The sequence below is a fragment of the Triplophysa dalaica genome, chromosome 4 (genome assembly GCF_015846415.1).
Source record: "Triplophysa dalaica isolate WHDGS20190420 chromosome 4, ASM1584641v1, whole genome shotgun sequence".
NCBI classification, from domain to species: domain Eukaryota; kingdom Metazoa; phylum Chordata; class Actinopteri; order Cypriniformes; family Nemacheilidae; genus Triplophysa; species Triplophysa dalaica.
In genome coordinates this window covers 555,417-562,609 of record NC_079545.1, presented here as the reverse complement: position 1 = coordinate 562,609, position 7,193 = coordinate 555,417, and positions in this window count along the sequence as shown.

The following is a 7,193-nucleotide window of genomic DNA, read 5'->3' as shown; positions in this document are numbered from 1 at the left end:
CAGAGTTTCCCTCATTTCAGTGTTAATATGAACACAGAGTTTTCACTAAACCTGCTTTCTGAAACGATCTCCTGATGTGAACAGAATCAGTTCTGTCAGCATGTCAAAGAGAAACAAATCTTTTCAATAACTGCACAAAATGTGCCTCAGAACACCACCAGAGGGATTCAACAACTGATCCACACACTCCTTGTGTGTGTGTAGACTGTCATACTCAAACTCAACTTTAATGAAATGAGTTTATGTATAATAATGAAAATGCTAAATACTGAAAGTACTGAAATACTGTAAATGTCATGTGACTGATGACATCATGCGTTCTTCACTATTGACTATTCAGAGCTGTGACATCACACATGAAGTCCATTAAACATAAAGCTAAGCCCCCCCCCATTATCAGCAGGAACTATAGTGTGTGTGTGTGTACGCATGTGTGCGTGCATGCGTCTGTTCTTGCATGCATATGTGTGAATGAGTGAGTGTGTGCGTGTGTGTGTGAATGAGTGAGTGTGTGCGTGTGTGTGTGCGTGTGTGTGTGAATGAGTGAGTGTGTGCGTGTGTGTGTGTGTGTGCGCGCGTGTGTGTGTGTGTGTGTGTGTGTGTGTGTGTGTGTGCGAGCGTGTATATCTTTGCGCTTGTGTGTGTGCGTGCGTGTGTTTGTGTGTACGCATGTGTGCGTGCATGCGTCTGTTCTTGCATGCATATGTGTGACTGAGTGAGTGTCTGTGTGTGTGTGTGTGTGTGCGAGCGTGTATATCTTTGCGCTTCTGTGTGTGTGTGTGTGTGTGCCTGTGTGTGCATCTCTGCACATATGTGTGCGTGTGTTTACATTTGTGCATGCATATGCGTTTTTGTGTGTGTGTGTGTGTGTGTGTGCATGCATGTGTGCGTGTGTGTTGACAGAATGAAACAGAAGGTGAGTTTGTGATGTCCTCTCTGTAAGTGTATAGGCACATGTTTATTTGACTCGTCCCGTGTGTTAAGCATGTCTTTCTGAGCCACTGTGGTGTTGAAACATTCAGATTGATTTGGGAGGCGTGTCTGAGGCGCTTAATGACCTTCAGTCAACTCCACACTAGTGTTATGTCTTGCTGAAGTCTTTCTGGGGTCTGTTATGGTGTGGAGGTGTGGTGGGTGTCTGTGGGTCACACCTCGTCCTCCCGCTGAAGCTCTTGTTCTCTGCATGAAGCACATCTCTCATTCATTCTAACTCCAGCCATTGACATTGAATAGAGGCGGTTTGTTTACGGGCTGTTTGGCATTCCAGTCGTCTTCACAGTCAGCTCAGCGTTTACCTAAAGCAACTCCTGCTGATTTCTGTTTCTGTTTTTCTGGGTTATTATCATATCTGCTGTCAGGTGGGGGCGGATGGGTGGGTTACGGCTGATTTCCTGCTTTCCCTCGCAGTAACAAGGCTTTCTGATTATGAAAAGTCAAACGATGTGTAGAAGCGCTTGTGAAATGACATGATGGCAGTTTATTGTGTCACATGTTGTGTGTTCTTCGGCTCATTTGAATATCTCAACAGTGTTGTGTCATTCGTTTGTGCTCAATCAAGTTTTCTACAGTGACGGCAGCACTCACAACATGGTTCTTCTCACACAAAAATATACAATATTCTATCATTCTCTTACTTCATTAAACTATACAAAGTACTTTCAGAAAGAAGACATTTACCTCACTTAATGCACAGATACACATCACACTTCAAACTTCATCTCTGGGTGTTGCAAAGAAAACAGTGTTTTCAAATAACACAACGTTATGTATTTGCTTTATGTAATGTTACGAAAGAACTCACAAGCTCTGTGGAATGAACAGTCGTGTCTCCAGAACGTTACCTTAATAAAGTGTGTGACATTGCCGTGGATAAAACATGTTCTTGTGATGATTTTAAGAATTCGATGCAAACGTTAGATAATTAAGAATTAAGACATGCATTGCACATACTCTGACACATCTGTTCTTGATTTTTCCCTTCACTGTAGTTGGTAACTTTCATTCTGAAGAAACAGACCAACAATTAACAACACCTGTATGAACACAGCAAACACAATCAGAGTTTTGTGTTAAGACAGAGAATATCCAGACAGCAGGACACTTTACTTCTGTTTCATTTTAATGTCTTCTGGAGGGCACATGAAATATAAATGTGTCGCTCTGAGCAAATCCTCAATATGAATGTGTTTTATTTTCACATACTCTACTGACACACACACACACAGTGAGAGAATATCCGTCAGCACTAATACACACTCACTCACACTCATGAGGGTTTATGACACACTTCCTCAAGCATGAGCTGTGAGCATACACACACAGTCAGGTGAACAACACGTGCACGTGCAAACATGAGCCTGTGACCCAAACATACAGAAGCACAGGGTCAAAGGTCATGACTCATACACATGATGTCATTTCAACAGAGAAGTTGAGAAAGAAACCACCTCAGGACGATCAAAGGTTGTGATTCAGACGCTCTCTCGTGTGTTTGTGTACCTGCACATATGAGAGAGAGTACAGTGAAGAACATGTGTGTGTGTGTGTGTGAGAACAGTATGATTAGTGTGTATGTGTGTGTGTGTGTGTGTGTGTGTGTGTACTAGACCATCAGTACATCACTTCAGTCTGAGAGCACTACACTACTAACACACATCTTTAACAACACACACATACACTCTTATCACACTGTTCTCACACACACACACACACACACACAGTCAGAGAAATCAACTTGACTTCTTCTGCACTGTTTCTGTGTGATGTTTTGTTAACTCATCTATGAGTCTGTTGATATAAAGTCTAGTTTCAGCACAAGTTGACATTTCAAATGACTGTTGTAGGAACAAACACTGACGTCACACCTGCACACACACGTGATTTTGTTAAATGTAATCTTAATAATTTTTCTCCATTTTTTCTAATGTCATCACATATTCAAATCATTATTAAATTACGTTTAAATTAAATTAAAATACTTTGTTTTATGTATATGATATTTAGCCACAAACGTGATATAACCGGGGTCCTATTCTCTCTCGTGACGTCACCGCGCAAAGCCATATAAAGACATTTACCGCCAAATCAGATCCTACATCTCAAACTAAAAATCATTATTATAAATTTACGGTTGAGAATCGGCTTAACTTTATACTGCTTTTGAGTATTTAAAAAATGAATGATTTGCTGAATAACTTATTTTTGGTTATTTTAAACACAGGAAATACGGATTTTTGTTGTTATAAGTAACATGTAATACTGTTGTTTAATGTTTCTTAAGAGAATATGAGTGAGGTCTGAAGGTTTAGAGATAATTCATTCTTTCGCCACATGAGGGCAGAACAATCCCTCACATCAGTTTATTCTTCACCTCTTTATCAAGTGTATCGATTATAATATTTCTGCTTTATTCCAGAATAATCTTTCTTTCCTCGTGTTTCTCTTGCACATGAAATGAAGCTCATTAATGTGAAATAATGATGATTTGATGAAAATGCCTCCATTAATGAACTCTGAGCTACATCCTATGATTTCTATTTCAGTGATGATCTCATAATCCATTCAGATAAAATACGGTTTGAAGGCGTGCATTTTAGCATTCTTTTATTACACAATGTTTGTTTATTTGCATATTTTAATATTTCAATTAAATTCAATGCAATTTTATTTTCATAGCGCTTTTCACAATGTGAATGTTCCAAAGCAGCTTTACAGGAGAAAAACACAGAGAAGGTAAAACACAGCACAGTGCATTGGGTTTGAGATCATTCTAATAAATAATAAATCATATCTAATAACACACGGCCCTGTGGAGAGGAACCCAAACTGCAAAGGTAAATAAATGGAAAAATATTAAAGTCAGACTACAGTTCAACATTTACATATTTTAAAAATAATTGTAGATAATTGTGTTTGATCACAGCCATGACAAGTTAACATCATCATCCAAAGAAATATTTTGAGATTTCTGAGATTGTCATTTGAAATGGGTCCAGCATATATTAAAAAGAAAGTGTGGTGTTGTCTGTATTATTGAGACTAAATGACACTCAGCATGTGTCTGTGTCACTTTTTTCTAAAATGGTGCTGGATTTTATTTTGCCATCAGTGAAAGTTTAAATTAGTCAATGTTTATAATCCTCATAGGCCTTCAGATGTTATGAAGAAGTGAAGAATGAAAGCAAGACACAGAACAGAATCTCCTCACAGTCAGTCTTCTATCTTCTGTAAATGTGTGTTTCCAGATTTACTGTGAAACTTCTGTTCTGTGCTTGAATTCAACACAAACATGATATCAGCTTCCCCAAAACTAACAGAGAGTTGTGTGTGAACACGTCTCTCTCATCGTCTCGACTCCAGCTTCAGACCCATCGGCTCATTCACATCAAACTCCTGATATCATGTGTCTGATAATAACAGAGTGAGGATCAGACCAGACCAATCCCGTGTTTGAGAAACACAGATTACATGAATTACAGTCTCCTGAGCAATGAAGGAGCAACACATGAGCAATAACATGTTCTAGGTATACTGGCAAATAAATGACAAATAAACATGAGCACTACACGTGTGTGACAGTCTAACATCATTATGTATCTGTGGTGTTGTGCTTATTTAGTTAAGTCATTTTCAAAAGTTTAAACAAGAAATGATTTAAAGGTACAATGTGTAGGATTTTGAAGGATTTATTCACCTAAATGTAATATATAATACAAAACTATGTTGTGAGTGGTGAAGAAATACCTTACAAAATGAAACGAAATGTTTATATTACCTTACAATGAGCCATTTTATGTATATACACCGCGGGCACACCCTTACATGTAATTTATTAATGTGCACAGCCATGTTTCTATAGTAGCACTACACGGACAAACTGAGCGCGTTTCGTAAAACGAAGGATGCGCGAGAATATGTTCTTCTTCTTCGGCTGTTTTTTGGGGCAGCTTCAAAGCGACTACATAGAAGGATTAGCAGAAGAAGAGGAAGAACAATAACAGCATTTACTTGTCGTGTTTTTTAGTAGAAATATAAACGCTTCTTTGTTGCAGTAAGAAGCAAAATTTGCGCTAATGGCGGACCACACATACTCCGCACAAGAGCCGTTAGAGCGTCAATCTGTTCGTTCAAAAAAGAGAAAATACGATGCAGCAAGGCGAAGTCGAGACAAAAAACGGCAGAAGACCCGAATAAACATCGGCATGGCTTTTCCCAAATGGAGGGCACTGAAGCAGGAAAAGGGTTTGCTAAGCGACGCCGAAGTTGCAAGCTTTCTGCTGGACCGGTAAGTTTGTCTAATTTCCGCTATATAAGTGAAGTGTTTGTTTGATAGCTTTAGCTAATAGATGAGCATGAGCATCAAGTGAGTTTTTCTTGTTTTTAGCACTTTGTTATTGTACTATAATTCCTTTTTGCATGGCCGTGTGCAAATCAAGTTAGAAATCATTTTTACAATCATAATTTGCATACATCGGGTGTAAACTATATTATAATACTGCTTAGCTTCTGTGCATACAAATGTGTAATTTAATAATTGATAGGATAAAATCCAAACTTCCACGTTGCATAGTTTATCAGTAATACAGTGTCAACGAAGATTTGAGAAGATACAATTGATCAATTGGGGTGATGCCTTACTTTAGCATTAGCAAGCGGTTTAAATAGGCTGTATGTTACGAACCAAGTTACCGTGCCAAAAAATGCTATGCAAAATAAGCGAATACATCACTGACACAATGTTATACAAGTAACAATAATTTTCACTATAACGATTAGAGTAAATAATGAATTAAGTCAATTTAATTAATTTGTTTTTCTTTGTAAATAAACCTCGTCACTTGATTTGCAAAGGTTACTCTCTGCTGTCTCAGACGACGACATCTCTGTCCTGTGTCCGTAACTTCAGTGTGTTGTTCGCCTGTGAGACTTAGATTGCAATTATCAACACCACCGATAGTGGCCGCTATCATTTATTGAACCCTTTTGTCCTGTGACGGCAACTGTAGCTACTCTAATAGAAGGGAGAGGATGGTGGCGGAGCTTTAGGTTGCAATTTCAAACTACGCCAATAGTGGTCTCTGTTACTTACACAGTTCACCTTTAAAATATATATATCATTTATTTAAAATGTAAAATGAAATGTATTTAAAATTGAAAATGCTTTGATTTGTGGTGAAATATTGTGAATTGGAATGAAATACAGGACAGCAGAATATGATGATAAACAAATAAAACACAAATCAAGAGGTGTTGTTTTCCTACTTTAATTTAGAAAATAATATGATGTCACATGTTGAGAGCAATGTCACAGGCAGAAAACATGAAACATTATCAATTTAACAAAAATGAGGGTTAACATGGTTTAATTGATCAGAATTCTACATAAAGAAAAAAAAGCAATTGAAACGCCTAGAAGTTCTACGGTCTTGTTTTCTAATAAAATATTTAATTGGGGCCATTTTTTATCCGAGTGTAAATTGAATCGGAGCTGATTTTCCAGCACATCAGCATGAGAACATAAGAACCGAACAGTTCTCAGAACAGGACATTCCCAGAACATCACTGCAGAAGCAATAAATAAACTCTACATTGACATTAGGAGACATAACTGACAGGATTTCATTGATTAAAATACTTCAGACGATGAATATGATGATGAAGATACATTCAGTAAGTGCTTTCAGAAGAATGTTGAGTTTATATAAAATGACAATTTAAAACTATAAACATACAGACACGGTTAATTACAGTATATGAACATAAAAAGAGAATATGACAGATATTGCACAAATGCATAGGTGGCATTTTACACACACACACACACACACACACACTCACACACACATATTGGTCTAAAATAATTTTTATGATTTTTCTAAAGAATTCTCTTGTTAACTGTATGAAGCGGTCTGGACATTTTGCTTGTGAAACACGGATGTAAATAAATATAAATACAATCCAATTTTATTCATGTTGTAACTTAATTTATATTTGTAAGCAACACAAAGATCATGAGTTTAATTCCAAGTAAACACACAAACTGATAAAAATACAGAAATTTAATGCACTCTTGGTCACTTTTGGATCAAAATTGTCATCTTTGACTGAAGCAATCCTTAAAGGAGTAGTTCACTTTCAAAATAAAAGTTCAGGATCATTTCCTCACCCTCATGTCATCCAGGATGTTTCGGTGT